Source organism: Mytilus californianus, unplaced genomic scaffold, assembly GCF_021869535.1.
Source record: "Mytilus californianus isolate M0D057914Y unplaced genomic scaffold, xbMytCali1.0.p SCAF_9, whole genome shotgun sequence".
NCBI lineage: Eukaryota > Metazoa > Mollusca > Bivalvia > Mytilida > Mytilidae > Mytilus > Mytilus californianus.
The window spans coordinates 2,861,201-2,880,483 of NW_026262745.1; the positions used below are offsets into that span (position 1 = coordinate 2,861,201).

Here is a 19,283-nt window from a genome sequence, read left to right on the forward strand (position 1 = left end):
AATGTACATTCATTTGTATGTAATAAAGAAATTATAAAAGTATCGAACCAATGAAATAACATGAATAACCTTTTACATTTTGCCACTGTGATAATAATTATAAGGACTATTACATGTACCCCGTTTTTCAATTCCAACTAATTTATAACAAGCATAGCCTGATTTGAATTAATCTAACTTTTTAATTCTGTCCATGAAAAGTGTACTGTTCTAGCAAAACAAATACTGATATAACTTTATTAATTAAGACATTTGACATAAAATTTTGCAAAGAGAACAAAATTTTAATACAACAGTAAATTGTTTAAAATATATAGTTTAATATGTACCTCACCTTATCCATGTTATTATTAAATAATCAACACAGTTTGATATGTGCCAAGTTTTACATGAATAATCTACAGACAGACAGACAAAGTGCAAACCTAAAGTCCCCTTTGACTTCGTCGGTAGGGGACTAATAATCTAAACTAACAACAGAGTAAATGAAAATTCTGTTTGCAAAAGAATGAAACTCCTGCCTTTTTTTACCGAAAAATCAAATGGTCATTAGTATTAATTTACTTATGGTGTCTGACATGTCTGATGTAGACAACATTCTGTATGTATGTGCCTGTCTCAAGTCAGGAGCCTGTAATTCAGTGGTTGTCGATTGACATTGTTTTTAGTTCATTTTTGGTACATAAATTAGGCCGTTAGTTTTCTCGTTTGAATTGTTTTACATTTGTCATTTCTGGGCTTTTAAAAGCTGACTATGTGGTATGGGCTTTGCTCATTGTTGAAGGTCGTATGGTGACCTACAGTTGTTAATTTCTGTGTCATTTGGTCTCTTGTGGAGAGTTGTCTCATTGGCAATCATACAACATCTTCTTCTTTATATATATATATATAAATATATATATATATATAACACAACTGCCAAGCCACAAATAAATGGTGATTTAGTCAACACACCAGGAGTGGATTTAAAAAAAAACTCACAACTAACATTGATCGTATATGAATTGTTTATCATGACTTACAATGTACTATTGATCTTAGTTGTAAGTTCAATGTGAAAATACATTATTGTTTAGGGGCTAACCGGATCCTGCCTCCGGGGGCTGGATTTTCTTGCTGTGTTGAATACCCATCATAGATTCATACCCATAGTGGCTTTGGGTCATTTTCTGCTATTTGGTCGTCGGATTGTTGTACTGACATATTTCCCTGTTTCCATTCTCAGTTTTATATAATTTATAATACACATTAATTTTTGTCCCTGTTTTTTTGGTGTTTTTTTCCCATTTCCGTTAAAAAAATAACTTTCAAATGATTTTATGGTCGTGAATCACTCTTCTGCTGGGATCATTCGCAGACGATGTAAATTATATGGCGAAGAATCTTCAGTAAATGAAGTATCGCTAGAAACGGTCACTTAAAGAAGAATTACTTACATTATTCATTGTTCGTTTACAAAATATTACATACATTTTACGCATATTTCCGGGTCCTTTTCTAATGTAAAACAAGTGTGAAACTGCTTCAAAAGCTACTAAAATGAAGATCGTGTTCTAATATTTTCGATCTGCGTTTCAGTATTCATGAAAAGCAGCCCACGTGGTCGATTATTGTGATTTGTCTTGTGTTTATCTTCTCTCGCCGGCAAGAACATGCCATTACCACAAAACGGAAGTGCATTTGCAACAATGAAAATAGCAATAATAAATTTAGCCTGGGGTCCTGGCTAATCTTATCAGCATACGACGCGCAGCTAGATATCGGGCCGGGATGCCAGGCTATAATAAATTTTATAAAATTCTCGAATTACAGTTTTCAATTACAATACTCTTTTGTTATATATTTAAATAAAATAGATTATTTATAATAATCAAAATTAATTATCATTGACAATTACGACAATATGTATGACTGGCCACAGACCACAATTAAATTCTCTATTAGTTCTTTATAGCGTTTTGTTTCATTAAAAAAATGCACCGATTCTTTTTGTCAAATATTTTGTGTGTGTAAAGTACAGTACTAGTCCAAACATATATCAAACATTCAGAAATATCGCTCCCCAGCATCTTACAAATTTAGCCAATACACATCCATACCCCTATGTGTCAACGTATATTTGTTCCACCTAACAGAAGTTCCACTGGAAACTTTGTTATAAACAATGTCATAATATCTGTTCCTGATGGAACAAATATTCTATACCATTTATTCCGTTAGGAACATATACTGTAATATTTATTCCAGTGGAAATGATATTCCAGAATATTTATTCCATTCGGAACTAATATTATGAAGGAACTTCTATTTCGTGACATATGGACAAGTCAAGAGATGTTCCGAAAACTGTAAATATCACCTTTTTGCACCTGGCCTAATCACTCTTTCCATATCAAAATCAGTTAAAATACAACATCCAAAAGTTTATTTCACCTCTCTTCTTTCATTTCCATCCAAAAAAATCTAAGAAATGAGTGAGGAAGGGAAAGAAAAAAAATTAAGAAAAAATACACTCTAATTAAAAGGAACTATATTCGAAAAGCGGGATCATTAATTGTGGTCTTTGGCCTGACTTTCGATATCGATGCGCAACTTCCTGCGCAGTTGGCGCGAAAATTTGAACCCGCGAGCCCCCTAAGAACTAAAACAAATGTATGGTATGGGTATGTCGTCACGGCGTCTTCATAATCTGGGATTGCTATGGTGTACGATAGCTAGCGTTTATTATATGCACCTGGTCTTGATTACAGTAATCAAAATATTGACAAATACCACACGGGCTAACACAACCCTGATAGTTCATCTTGTGCATGTTTATGTGACTATTGTTTTCCTAGTGGAGTAGAAAGTTGTTTTGTTCTGTATAGTAAGACACTTAATGACTGGTTATGAGTGTAATAGCAAGTTTGTTATCCCTTTGATAGTTGCCTCGAGCAATAGTTGGTATCTCAGGGACCGGCGTTTTGCATTTGCGGCGATCTGCGTCTCATTTGCGCCGATTTTTTTCTTTCACCCGCGTCGATTATTTTTTTCATTTGCGCCGATTGTTTTACAGGTAAATTAAAGGTGAAAACTATATTATTTTATTTATCATTATAAACCTCTTCCGCTAGCCAACTATATATATGTTATGAATTATCAATTAAAACATGCATATAACTCCCTTGCCCACAATGGGAAAGTGGAAGTAGGATTTCGAGCAAAACAAGTCAATTTTAAGGTTAAAAGCAATCTGTTTACACCCACTTAAATAACTGAGTATAGCAATAAAATATCAAGTGAAATACAAATCTATTTACAGCCTTAAAATACCAAAGGACAATAAAAGCTCTTAAAGGCATGAAAAAAGCACAGCACTAAAATGCAAAAAGGAGCAAATGGAACTTGAACATAGTGAATCGGCGCAAATGCAAGATTGAAAATTTATAAAATCGGCGCAAATGTCATACGCCCCTCAGGTACAACAAACTGTCTATTACCCTCATAACCGGTCAATAGGTGTATACTATTATACTTACAACTTGAAAAATAAATCCCAATAAAACGACTGAAACGGCGTTTTAAAGCTTACCGGTGCCTTGGCCATACTTCTTGCTTCACACATCAGTATGATGACAACTGTTATAAGGGACAAAAATCCTATTGATTACAAATATCAACATACTCAGGACTACAAAAAACCTATACATGACATGTCATCATGGGATTTTTTGTTTTAATACGTTTGAATGAAATATGAGAATTATGTTTAATTGTTGATATTTGGTCATGTTTATCGCTTAAAACTGTTTATGTTGTAAAGAAAGTAAGACGGATTTTGTTTACTGCAATAACAAAAATAGCTTACACTACTAAAATTCAAATCATATAATCGGAGAACATAATTTATTTTAAAGTTGTGATTGGCTTTGAACTAGCTCCGGATAACTGAGAACTCTTTTAAATCGGTGCTTTCTGTGTTTTGTTTTAATGCTAGTAGTGTATTGTGCTTCGTGCCAATCTTATATGAGCCAAGCCATTTTCAACTGATTTTTCCAATGTGTTCTTATGCTGTACTACATGTATTACACCACTGTCCAATGTCAGGGTAGGATTTGAGTGCTAACAAACATGTTTACGGCGACCTTAGATTGTTTCATAAATCCGCTTCATTTGAACGCTGTTGAATAGTTGTGTTGGTTTATTTTTTGTTTTTTTCACCATCTGTTTTGAATTCATGTACAGTGATGTCTGTAAAAACATCATTGTAATACTAAAATCGTTAACTAAAACAATACCATTAGCGTAGTGGGTTGTTTTGCGAGCTGGCCAAGGAAAAATAATATTTGAGCGTGATTGTGTGAACCTATTCTATAAGCAAATATATAAATATTATTATATTAATAAGGAACAATGTAAAACTAAATGTTTCTGACGATAATATTGTATCTCAAGCGAGAAACTTGATATGAAAAATTATCACTAAAAAAGATCAAAGGAAAAATATGCAAAATAGCGATAATCTATATTTCGAAAACAATCCTTTAGAATAAGTATGTAGAAATAAGACAATATATAGCAATTCTGGCAATAGTTAATCTCATAAATCTAGCTAGATTGAACGACACGCGAAACCTTTAATTTTGAAATATTTTTAAACACTTTATCGTTACATGAAGGAAGTACACCACTAATTCATGGCTTATGGCTTTCTTTGTTAAATTCCTCAATTTCAAGCAGGCACAGCTCTTTTGTCTTAATTTCAAAGAAAGTGACAATCACTGCATGTCAAAGCAACACATTTTGGTGTATTGTCCTGAAAAAATCAACATACCTTGAATGGCAACCTTTAAAGAGAGAACTCGTTCCCGAAACTTCGGATGTACCAAAACAGGTACTTTAGATCTGACAAACAGGCAAAATGTACCCTCCTTTTTAAATTTCATGCAATTTTCTATCATTCAAAATTATAAGTCAAAAGATGTTCTACAATGATCACCAGTCATTCAGCTTTCATTTGATACTGAAATAAACAAAATGTTCTACATAGTTTGAAAGTTACACCCATGCGTAAGAACTATTTTGTGTTAAATATGTACTACTTTCTGGTATGTGCTTTCTGGCCGGGCCCGAATTAGTTGTGTTACACCTGAAGAACAGATCAAAGTTCCCAATTTTATAGCACATTTAAACTAATAGAATCGTAGTAAGATCAATATGCAACCAATCACAGATTAGTCTTCTGCAAACTGAACTCGCGTCTGTTGTGCAAAATTAAAAGCCTGGTGTCTTTGATGAGTATTACAACCATGCACCGAGTAGATGCCACTGTTGGAGGACGTTCCGTTCCAGAGGGTTTAACCAGCTTAGTACTTGGCACTTTAGTGTTCACATGAAATATCATTGTTATGTTCATTTTTGGTAAATTAACTGTAAATAAAATGTTGAATTATTCAAACAATAAGGTGTTTTATATGGCATGTTATTGGTTGCAAAAATTTGATATTTTTCATTTAAATGCAATATTTTTCATTTAATTGATATATTTCTTCATTTAAATGCATTATTTTTTATTTGAATGGTATATTTTTTCATTTAAATGGTATATTTTTTCATTTAAATGCAATATTTTTTATTCAAATGGTATAATTTGTCATTCAAATGCAATATTTTTTATTCAGTTGGTATAACTTGTCATTTTAATGCAATATTTTTTATTCAATTGGTATAGTAGTTTTTTATTCATATGCAATAATTGCATTATGGGAAATTCTTTGACGTCATAAGGTCAAATTTGCAACAACGTTTGTGATTGGTCGGTAATTGTTTGGATTTCTCCCCTTTCTTTCTAAGCATAAGTGACCAAGAATTAAAAAACGCGTCAGAATATCGCCCCTCAAACTAAATCTGGCGTTCGTGCGAGTCCTGTCCTGGCTGTTAAAATCTTCTGGTCCTAACTATTATTTCTATTGCAAAATTTCGATGGTCAAAACGTTCGGACCACAACTTTTCAAAAACTTTCATTGTATATGGATCTATATGTAAGTATATCGTTTTTTTTTAAATAGATTAGTCGGCACCGTTGGTTTTCCCGTTTGAATGGTTTTACACTAGTCATTTTTGGGGGGCCCTTTATAGCTTGCTGTTCGGTGTGAGCCAAGGCTCCGTGTTGAAAACCGTACTTTGACCTATAATGGTTTACAAATTATGACTTGGATGGAGAGTTGTCTCATTGGCACTCATACCACATCTTCTTATATCTATATACAACGTAAACCAGACGTTTCTCAGACTGTTTTCTTTTTTAATAAATCCTTTGCCGCGCGTTGTGTACTGATTGATACTTCAGTCTGGGAGAAAAAGATTTATTTCAGTACTAGTTGTTATTAGCTTTGAGCAAACTTCCACTGAGTAATTGAAAATACTCTAATGTCGGTGCTTTGTGTCTATTGTCTTAATTTTAGTTTTTTTTTGTGTGTCTCGTACCGATCTTTTGACTAATTGCAACTGATTAGTGCAGGTTGTTCTTTTATTGTACTGTTACACCACTGTCCCAGCTTCGGGATGGGTTGAGTGCTCACAAACATGTTGTTGTACTGTTACACCACTGTCCCAGGTTTGGGGGAGGATTGGGATCCCGCTAACATGTTTAACCCTGCCACATTCTGTATGTATGTGCTTGACCCAAGTCAGGAGCCTGTAATTCAGTAGTTGCCGTTTGTTGCTGTGTTATACATATTTGTGTTTCGTTCATTTTTTGTACATTAATTCGGCCTTTAGTTTTCTCGTTTGAATTGTTTTACATTTGTGATTTCGGGGCCTTTTATAGCTGACTATGCGGTGTAGGCTTTGCTTATTGTCGAAGGACGTACGGTGACTTATAGCTGTTGATTTCTGTGTAATATGGTCTCTTGTGGAGAGTTGTCTCATTTGCAATCATACCACATCTTCGTTTTTATATCAACCCTACCATATTCTTTATTTGCCTGTCCCAGGTCAGGAGCCTGTAATTTAGTGGTTGTCGTTGGTTCATGTCTCGACTCATATTTGATATTTTGTAAATTGTTTTGTTATGTATAATTAGGCCATTAGTTTTTTCGTTTGAATTGTTCACACTTTTCATATCGAGCCTTTTATAGACGACTTTACAGTATCAGGTTTTTGTCATTGTTGAAGGCCTTACGATTGTCTATAATTGCTTACATCCACTTCATATTTGAACTCCGGTGGATAGTTGCCTTATTAGCAATCATATCCCATCCCATCTCTTCGTTTTTATATTATATACCTGACTTCTAAATTCGTGTTTTCCTGAACAGGCATGAAATATTTGTCACTGGGCGTTAAAAATTAGCAACAAACAATCAATCAATTTAAAATTGTGTTAAATAAGTGGAAAACCATTTGATATTTATCTATTTGTTGGGGTGGGGGACAGGAGGATTTCATATATGAATATGGTTGCCTGGTAAGAGCTGAAAAATAGGCATGATTAGCGACAGATTAAAATGAACAATAATACCCTCTCTTCCCTTCCCCATCCTTCATCTATAAATTTAACTGACCACCACGGAATAGCCCAATAGTGTTCAAGTAACGTAAAAAACCAATCAATCTAAATCCCTTCCCTAGAATATCAAATAATCGTCCCTTAACTGTTATTGTCCGACGGTGTAGTTCTTATATTTATCCAGCTTATCGTCCTACAGGGATGTCCTACTAAGGCTTTCATACTATAAAAACGTTTATAACACAGCTCACATTCTAATATATCTGCATTCATAAATTTATTAGTCATTTAGACTAAACGACGCCATATGTTTGTTATGTGCCTCTGCCGTCTAAACAACCTATCAAAAAAAATTAGGTGGAAGAGAGCCAGAAGATCTTCCAAATGCAAAACAAAAACAGAAATGGACTTCTTCTGGCTCACTACCGAAGAACAAAAAAACGCGCCCCGTTAATATGTTTTAAAAACGCCTTGTCCCTACCTTTTTTCCCAAAAATTGGCATTGTTAAATATATATACATATATATAATCATCATTACAATGCTAATGTATTTTTATAAGACCTACTTTATTACATGATCTGGGACTAATGACATCTATCTATAAGTCCAAGCATACAGTAAATTATTATAATATGAATATGTTTCTTGTTTTAATAACCACATATGATGCTATGCATGAGTCACCATTTATCAGGACAGGAATTGGGTTTACATAGAGAGAATAATGTGCAAAAAATAGATAAGGGGCGGGACCAAACCTATAGATAACATAATAAAGAAATGATGAAATATTAAGAATACGTTGATTGTTTTTTGGTTGCCTTATATCCAGTGGCAAATATGTCACGCACGTTTAGGACAAATATAATAGAGATCAAAGGATAAAGAAAAGAGTGAAATGGTAAAAACTAAAAGATTTAGAATTATAGAAACGATCTTTGATCTGAACCCCCTCCCCCCTCCCCTCACACACATGCCATAACCATTACTGCCAAAACTCGCATATATACATCTCTATACAAATATCTAAATCTGAACCCCCTCCCCCCTAGACACCGAGGTTCTGGATCCGCCCCTGTTAAATGTATCTTATTATATACATTTTGTACGGGTCTAGATAATAGCTAAACGTACAATCCTACAATTTGTTGGATACAAATCATTAGAGATTTGTATCTAATTATATTATATACTGTGTCACAAAATAAAGTTACTTGTATACCCCCCCCCCCCCTTTTTCACAATGCAGTATTGAAAAGTAAATCAATTAAAAGTCCTGAAGAAAAAATATGTTTTGAAATATGCCCTGCATACTTATTTATGCAAAGACATATAGTAGTTATTGAACTACTGTGGGGCTTGAAAAAAAAATCTATTTAAGGGATTCGGAGATGGGAACAGTAAAAAAAGCTCAGGAACGAATCCTAAATGTAAAATGATATGCGGTATAAGATATGAGAGCACATATTATAGATAGTCCAAAATATGAAGTTCACGCCTTCATATACAGTGTACGTCCTATGTCATAGGACTATTGTTGTAACATGGGTTAGTAACTGGTTCCAATTTATCCCGAATTGTCTTTATTAAAGAATTAGTTCCGGAGTATCACAGCTCAGGTCTCTTCTTGTGTGTCTCTGTGAGCTTGTTCTGCTGTCGTAATTAGGTGATTTTTTTTCTACATTTAGCAAAAAAGAGGGGACTTAGTCCAAATAATTATAACGTCCTGGAAGGCTTTTTATTCTATTTATGTTTGCCTTCCTGCAATGTCTCATGTCTCTGAAGATCAAGAAAAGTAAAAAATGATATAGCACCAGAGAACGTCATGATTACATGTATCTGGACTTAGAGGGGGGAAGGGGGGCTAGCTATGTTTTTTTTTATTTCAATGTGTAGACTGAGGGAGTTTCTTCAGAAAGGGTTTTCATTGGAGGCGTTTTTGCCATGCACGCAGGTATCTGTTTCTATCCATGAACAGGTTGCGTGTCAAATTAATCATTATTTCTTGTCACTCGCACAGTGCACGAACTCGCACGAACGCCAGATTTAGTTAGAGGGGTGATATTCCGACGCGTTTTTTTTAATTCTTGGTCACTCATGTTTAGAAAGAAAGGGAAGAAATCCAAACAATTACCGACCAATCACAAACGTTGTTGCAAATTTGACCTTGTGAGGTCAAAGAATTTACCATAATGCAATTATTGCTTATAAATAAAAAAACTACTATACCAATTGAATAAAAAATATTGCATTAAAATAACAAGTTATACCAATTGAATAAAAAATACTGCATTTGAATGACAAATTATACCATTTGAATAAAAAATATTGCATTTAAATGAAAAAAATATTCCATTTAAATGAAAAATTATACCATTTGAATAAAAAATATTGCATGTAAATGAAGAAATATACAATTTAAATAAAAAAAATATTGCATTTAAATGAAGAAATATGCCAATTAAATAAAAAATATTGCATTTAAATGAAAAATATCAAATTTTTGCAACCAATACCATGCCATAGTTTTACCCCAAGTATAGATTGCCTTTGCCGTATATGCCACAACTTTTTGGAATTTTCAGTTTTTAACGATCTACAACATCGTATTCGTAATTCGTCCTTGTAACTGTTTTAATTAGAGCGCCATTGATTAGTATTATGCAGGTTAAACCCGCGTCTGGCGTACAAACTTATAATAAGCTTGGTATATTTGATGAGTTTTTACAACCTCTGGGTCGATGACACTGATGATGGACTATTCGTCGAATGTGTCACTGGCCAGCAGTCAGAACTTTCGTGTTCACTGGCCAGCAGTCAGAACTGTTGTGTTCAGATGACATATCATTCATAAGTTCATTTTCTGTAATTGTAAGTTGTATATAAAATGTTGAATTAATCGAAACGCTAAGGTTTTCTATCCCCAGGTATAGATTGCCTTACTCGTATTTGGCACAACTTTTTCGGAATTTCCTGTTTTTAAGCTCTACATTTTCGTATTTAATTGACCTTCCAATTGCTTTAAATCGAGAGCCAGACGAGTCTGATGTAGACGACCCGTGCGTCATGCGTACACAATTATAAACCTGACATCTTTATTGACTTTTTACAACCACTCTATCCAAGCCACTGCAGGTGGACGTTTCATCCCCACGGCTATCACAAGCCAAGTAGTCAACATTTTTTTTTATAGATTGCCTCAGTCGTATTTTGCACGAAGTTTCAGGTTTTGTTGCTCTACATCTACATATTTGATTTGGCCGTCTAACTGTTTTAATTCGAGCGCCACTGATGAGTCATATGTAGATTGGTAGGCGAACTTCGCATCTGGCGTACACAATTATAAGCCTGGTATCTTAGGTTATTTTTCACAGCTTACTGTTTTTAGGTTATAATTTAAAGATGGGGAGTTTGTCGTATGAAAATATTAGCCTCGCATCCTTTACGACCAAAACAGGTGATTTACAAGGTATTTCATCAAAAGGAAACACCATACATCATCGTCATGTACTGTTGACAATGAACAAATAGAGGACTGAAGGAATCACAACAGTTTTGTACTCATTGCATTAGAATAGAATAGAATAGAATATTTTATTTTCCAAATTACAGGGCCCATAAAGAGCATATAAGTCAAGTACAATGATTGAAGTAATTTAGTCAACAATAAGACATTACAATATAAAATAAAATATATATCATTATATCACCATAAGCCTCAGTTAGAATCGGAGCCAAAACAAAATTAAAATAACAACAAACACATTGATATAAAATAACAGTATCAAGACCTGTTCTTCTTAAGCCAAAAGAAATACCAATAAAATCATCAATTTTTTCCATAATAATTAAGTTTTCTTGTGTTAACATCCAAACAAATTTGGAAGATTCATCTAAATTATTAGAGTTCTGACAAGTGCTAGAAATATGCTGATAGAGTTCATTTCTCAAATTATTATAAAGTGAGCATAATTAAAAAATGACGCTCATCCTCAACTTTATCAGCTGTACAATTTAAACAGTAGCGCTCAGATCTATAAATACGATTTTTTGAATATCTGGCAGTTTCAGTTCTCAATTGGTGAGCACTGATTCCTAATTTACATATGGACTGCCTTTTCTTAAAATCAATGATATCTAAATATTTTTCTTTTTGAAAACAATCTTTAAATGAAAAATAAGGGTCAAGTTTGCCTTTGTCAGATCTTGTCAGTGTTCATTGTTTGATACTTTAGATGATTGCAAACTTTAAGAAAACTGTCACACAATTTATTGTTAACAAACTTACATAGTGTACCACGTTTTTGATTAACATTAGGTAATTGAATCGTTTTTGTATAAATTCTATACTGGAAAACCATGTATTGACTTTACAAAATTGTAGCTGTTTATTACACATATAGGCATCATATAACAATCCATCTTTCAAACCTTCTAGTCTATGACAATATTTTAACATTGATAAGATAACCGTAAAATAAATAGGAAATCTACCAAGTTCTAACATCACAGCTATATTACTTGCTTTTCTATTAACACCAAGAATGTATGAAATAAATTTATTGTGTGACCTTTCGGTAGTGCAATGTATCCTGAGAAAAAATCTTTTTTAAAATATATTCATTTCTTTTCTTACATGCAGCTGAATCAGTAGTAAACATTCCCCAAATTTCACAACCATACAAAAGAATTGGTTTTGTTGTATGATCATACAGATGTATAAAAGTTGTAATACTAGGATTAGAGGAAGACAAACACCTCTGTAACTTAAAACATGCTTTAATTGATTTTTATATAAATCATCTTTACATTGCTTAAATTTACGACTAGATGTAAATGTAATTCCAAGATATTTATAGAACTTTGCACATTCAAGCTCTTTTCCTCCAAAATAAATTGGGCATTTTAAAAATTTTCCTGTATTATTAAAAATTAAAATCTTTGTCTTATCAAGATTAATATCAAAACACCATTCTGCACAAAAACGTATTCAACATATCAATTATCTTTTGCAAACCATCATGTGTTTCTGTAAAATATTACAACATCATCAGCATACATTAGACAATCAATTCTTCGATTAATAATATCAACAGGATCAGGACATGATAAGAACTTTTCTGGTAGATCATTTATAAATATTTTTAAAATATTTGAGCCAAAAACTTCACCCTGTCTCACACCAATGCAGGACTTGAAACATGGAGTCATTCCATCACTAATTTTTACACATAAGTCATTTTTACTATACATATCTTTAATACTAGAATAAAACTTTCCTGTTATATTATTTGTTAAAAATGTATATTTAATCCTTGCATGAATCACTTTATCATATCAAAAGCCTTTTTAAAATCAACAAAACAGGCAAAAAATGTTCACCCTTTTTTACTTATATATTTATCAATAATAGTTTTAAGAACAAATACATGATCACACGGTCTACATTTCTTAGTAAATCCAATTTGACAGGGATTTATTACTGAATTTACATCTAAAAATTTATCAAGTCTGCTATTCAAAACAGAGTTGAATAATTTACCAATGCATGAGTTAATTGCAATGCCTCGATAATTATCTGTTTTACTTGGATCACCAGACTTTAAAACAGGGGATAACTATACTGATGACCACTGCATAGGATAGATGCCGGATGAAAATACATGATTAAATAAGTTCTGAATTAAGGGGTTAAGTGTAGAACTACCAGCCTTTAGCATCTCATTCGGAATGCCATCTGCATGATCTAAGCCTGATGCTTTTCCACATTTTAACTGTGATGTGGATTCAAAAATTTCTTTACCTGAAAATCTAAAATCTAAATCACAAAAACTTTTAGTTGTTTCCATCTGTTCTACTTTTAAATTTAATCTCTCTGATTCTTGACTCACAAAATGTAGGAGATTTATTTAAATCTGAAAAATGATTGAACAAGATTTCTGGTTCAACTGATTTTTCTTTACTATCTTCTGTAGGCTCTTTTAGTGAATTAATGAGTTTCCAATATTGTTTTGGATTAGAGTCTCTTAAATTGTCTAGGCTAATTAAGATAGTTTGTTTGAATGTACGCTTTTTTATATTTACGCAACTTGTTATAATCTCTATAGCATTTAAAATATGAACCTCTAATAACAGAGTTGAAAGGAAAATTAGATAGTAATTCACCCTTTGAAATAATGGTTTTCCTCTTCAAACTGATGTCAGAATCAAACCATTTACGATAAGGTCTCTTCTTACCTGATGATTTATTGTAAAAAAAATATTTTCCTTTGAGGCAGCCACCTTTAAAATATTTAAAAAGTCTGAGGCTGCTTTCTTAGGATCTGTATTGTGATAATTATGATTCATAAAATTACTTAAATGTACTTTACAAACTGGATGGCATAGTGCATCTTGAAATTTACTAGTTGAGGTTTTTTACCATTTGTATTGCTCTAAAAGACTATTCATTCAAAAAAGTATAACAAAAACACCGAACTTCAAAGTTAATTCAAAACGGGGAAGTCCATAAAAACTGACAAAATCGAACGTTATCAACCAACGGAACGAGTGAAAACCAACCATCATATTCCTGACTTGGGACAGGCATTTCCCGAAGACAATGGTTGGTTTAACCTAGTTTTATAGCTAGCTAAACATCCTGTTATTTTGAGAGACGTCGCAAGATACTGGTGTTACTTTGAAACACGTGTTCCATCCATTTTGAAAAATGTTTCAGTATTAATAAAAACAATATACATGTACTGCTAACATGCGATATATAAAAGGATAGTTTATTTTATTATCTTTTCTAATATTGCAAGCAATATGCAGTGCGATTATAAATTCATGAGAAATAATAGTCCAAAGCTTGTAAAATTGTAATTTGTGTTCTGTCCTGCGTTACATCTTGCAAGATGCTGTTCGACATTAAACGACTGCAGCGGATTCTTTTGTTTCCACAAAATTGCTCCATTTTGTTTGCCCGTTCATGGAAGTCATGACACCTTCATAACGCAAAATTCGTTTTCCTTTTAAAAACGGCTGGAGTAAAAAAATATGTGAATCAGATGACGCATGAAATGTGTGCCGTATCAGTTAATATTGTGAAATTTAACGTTATATCTGATTTAAAGATAAAATTGCTATATAGATAATAATCACAAGTATGATGTTTTTAAACAATATAAATGTACATTTACTGTACTTTTTCTCACTTTGGAAAATCAAACGAAACTCGTTTTACGATATAGGTATGAAATGTATGTTGATGTCCATAGTATTGTCCCCTTATCACAAAATGTACGTTGCTGCGTTACATATGTATTCTCAGTGCCTAAAAACTTGCATTCAACAATGTTGTTGATTAAAATTTGCAAAAGACTTGAAAAGTACAAATATTCAAGTAAGTATTGGTATAATGTATGTTGATAGTGCGCTACAGAATAAAAAAGATATCAATAAATAGTTGTGTCCAAGCCAATGTCCCCCGAGCTATTGTTGAACGTTGAGACATGTGAATGCCACATATTACAATTAAGACTTACAAAATAACTCACCTTAGTTCAGGAAAATTAAAACAATGACTCTACTTGTTACACCCCAGTTCTATTGTTATACTTCACAGTTTCTATTTCTGAAACAAGTGTAAATTGAATAGATCTATTGTTACGAATAACAATGGATTTTGACCACAGGGTATGACGAGCGGGGTTTCTGGAAACCCCTGCTTCTACATCCCGAAAATACAGTCCATTGTTATTCATAACAATATGAATGGGTTTTTTTTTAATAGCATGAACACAAGAGATTACGAATAGTGTACACTACAAGTTGTTTCAAGATATATTAAAATCAAAGCATCGTCGATGTTGTGATCCAGCCATATTCATAGCTAGTCTGATATTCTTTCTGACCATACTTTTTTAAATATTTTTTTATCTTTTCATTTCCAATCTTACTATTAAATTTCTATGTTATTGCCCACAGGTAGGAAATTTCGCAATATTGATGCAAATAATGATATATATATATATATTGATATTTCAATTTTAGACTGTCAGATTTTTTTTTATAAATATTTGCAATTTAATGGTATTGACATGAATGGACAGGGAAATCGTCAAACAAGTAATATATTTTTTATATGCCATTAATTATAACTGGCTTAATAATTTCCAGAAAGAGGCCTAGGAAATGCACTTTCTCAACAACAAATAATAATAACTCATTTTCATCTAAATTGGTGTTTATTCTTCATCAAGAAAAAAAACCATTTCCTGTATTCAAATTTAAATGTACAAATACCTAACGCTGAGATATTTCCAATTACTGTCAAATAGCAATATAATGGGATATAAATGTAGAACAAACAAATAAATTTTTTTGCAGAAAATGCTCAGGTAAGAGTTAAGCAATTTTGTTTATTGTTTCAACCAAATTTCTGATAATTGTAACTAATTAATTAGATCTTGATTATTGACTTCTGTGAGATGATAATGACACTGATTTTACAAGTGAAATAAAATTTGCTTGCATTTTTTATACATATTTTTACATTTTTTGTCTTTTCTTTGAAAAAAACCCACGTCTGATTAATCATTCAGATAGCTAGCAAAATTAACAGAATATTTTAATGTAGTGTAGATCAAAATAAATAATACATTTGAAGGTTTTTCTATTGAGGTCAAGAATGTATGTAATAAATTGTGCCTATTTAATTATGTAACAGGTCATGAGATATTAAATGTGGCGAATTTAGACCGGGGTTGTTTCCAATTAATACTTACACCCTTGAGTGTAACTATTTGAAAATCATGACAGTTTATAATCATACTGACTTTTACTTGCCTATGGAAAGAATTGGAGTAATATCATTTCAAAAAAGTGTGGGAATCAACTTAGATATATTAACACACATGTTGACCTAGATTTCATAGAACAAAAACTTACACAAGCATAAGATAATAATATAATACTTTCAAAGTTGTTATCAACTGATTCAGTTAATGTAAAAATACTTTTTCAATTTATTTCATAAATAGTAAATCATTATAAATTTTGATTTACAAAGGAACTATATGCAAGTGTATATCTAAAATAAAAGGGTTGTTCGATTAATCTTTTCTTAATTTAAGGGCAAACAACATGTCAAAAGTTGGCGGTTGATGATTAAAATGGTTTAGAAAGTTTCTGCAAGTCATAAAAACACATAATTAGTTTCATGACATGTCTTCAACTTAGTATTCTGCGCCATCTCCAAGAACAGAGTGATCGCATAGTTCCAGCATGACTGAATCAAAAATAACATATTTCAGGAAATTCCAATAGCGAAAAAAATCTTTAGCATCTATTTTGAATTAAAAAAAGCATTTAAATACTCCTGGAACTTTTATGTAAATTATACATTAAAACATATAGTTTACATTTGGACTAAGTCTTAATCATAAAAATAAATTTATTAATTTTTGGATTGTTGAAGATGATGATGGCACCCAGGGGCGGATCCAGCCATTTTTAAAAGGGGTGCTAACCAAGGATAAAAAAAAGGGGGGGGGGGGGGGTTTCCAGTCATATGTCACCATTCAACAAATTGATCGTAAAAAGGGGGATTCCAACGCTCGGACCCCCCCTCCCCCTTTGGATTGCCCCCAAAACGGGGGGTATCCTACATATGCAATCTGTATTTTTGTATGTTAAGCGTGTCCGGTCGTCCAGTTTCTAATCCAGACACACCTATTCCTCAGTATGTTTGTTTAATGTTGAGAAGAGGTTTTTTTTTTTTTTTTGGGGGGGGGGGGGCTTTTTTTTTATAAAACCGTAAGTTACATGTAAAATAAATTTATGATTACCTTTATGGGTTATAAATATTGCGTTATCTTTAGATTCTTCTGCCAAATCCAACGCCTGACTCAAAATGTCGTCCGTCCCATACCTGTCCATATTGACAACTACATACAAGGAGCATGATGTATTTTTTTTGTATTAAGAATGCACGATATGGCCAACCTTGACCTGCTGATCCATATAAGCACATGGATTTAACGGGAATATGCAAAACGGCAACTTTGACATTTGTACAATCTACTCACTTTTCAAAGTTCGAATGAAGACCGTCAAAGTAAGGTTACTAGTGGGGTTTCATTTAAAAAAAATTCTTATTAATCATGGTTTGATATTGTCAAAAAAATGCTATCCCTTCTTTTTCATTTAATATTCAATGTAAACAAATATAGGGTTTAGCATCGGGTGTAAGTTAGTTATACACTTCGGGATGCGGTGTGTCTGGATAAGAAACCCCGACGGCCGGAGGCCGTCGGTGTTTCTTATCCAGACAGACCTATCCCTCAGTGTATAACTATTACAGATTTGCCATCATTGAATATTTAATATACCGAGTGCCAAAAGAAACGCAACCCTTGTATTTTTCATATACCAGTACTACGAAATTCAAACAGGGATATATATTCATTGGAAATTGACCGATTGTTTTTTAAGATTTTGAAGTTCTTTGCATATGCATACAGAACGTTTCCAGCAGTATTTAGAGCCTTTAAATTTTCATAATTTAACGTTTAAAATAGCTACATTTTTAACCAAAAAATTGAAATTTACACTTTGGATTGCATAATGAACCCCAATATTAAAGGTTATCAGAAATGCATGCAGATTTAATTACTATTTTCTTTTGATTTTGGTTCAATGTGATCACATTTGAATAGGAATTTACGAGTTTTGACTTTGATCCCTATGGAACTAATCGCAAGTTTTTGAACTAAAAAATTTAATGCGAGACCAAACTGAAATAACCATGCAAGGTCAATTTTGTATTATTATTCAAAAATGGACCAAAAAGCGGCTTGCATTATGATATGTTGCATTTCTATTGGCACTCAGCATATGTTATTTAAATTATTGATTGAAAGTAAGTTGAACACATAAGCTACGAGATATAAAAAAAAAACATGTTTTTTTTTTTTGTTCAATCTTTTATGAAAGTGAAATCGAGAAATAATAATTCGCTTTAAGCAGCCAGTTTAGTTCAATTTTGTCAAAATAAGTCAAGAAACATCGCTGATGAATTATTCACTTGCAAGTGAATAATTCGACCTCATTTAATCTTTATTCATGTGACCTTCAATTTAACCCTTTAGCTAGGGATTGGTTACGCATGTATTATTCGTGTTCAGCCATTAAAAGGAAAAGAATATCAACATTGAAAGTGAAACAAAGGTGAGTCATTTTGTAGACTGGTTCGATCCACAGAAAAATCATTCTTATACAGGTAAAAACGATGATTAACTTATTTTTTAAACCTATAACATGAAATCAAACAAACCTAGAAAAGTCCAATTGCACGAGGTCGCTTTCTATTTCTGTTTATGTTTATATCGGATTATGTGACCGTCGGCAGTCTTCGGAGTTCATCTCGATGATTACTTAGATGGTGTCTAAACTAAAATACACACGAAATGCTGATATATATTATCGAGTACATGCATAATTAACTGTTTATTTCAGACTTATTGTAATTTGAATATACGATTAAGTATGTTATAAATCAAATATAAGAAATCTTGACAGCTAATGTCCCTTAAACACCTACCTGGCTCTTGGTTCTCACTGCATTGGTATCACTCGATCGATTATAGCTAGGACTAATAACTATATAGTTGTCTGTCTCAAATGATATAAGAGAGCAATACCTGTTTAATAGACCCAAATAATACACGAGACTAATACCTGTATAATAGACCCAGATAATATAAGGGACTAATACCTTTATAATAGTCCCAGATGACATAGGCAGAGAC

General features: G+C 32.6%; 1 protein-coding gene across 3 annotated transcripts in view; it reads right to left on the reverse strand.

The window, feature by feature from the left end:
• The window catches only part of LOC127714817 (heat shock 70 kDa protein 12A-like), a 137,021-nt gene that overhangs the window by 110,335 nt on the left and 7,403 nt on the right, over positions 1-19,283 (reverse strand). The window lies entirely within an intron of this gene.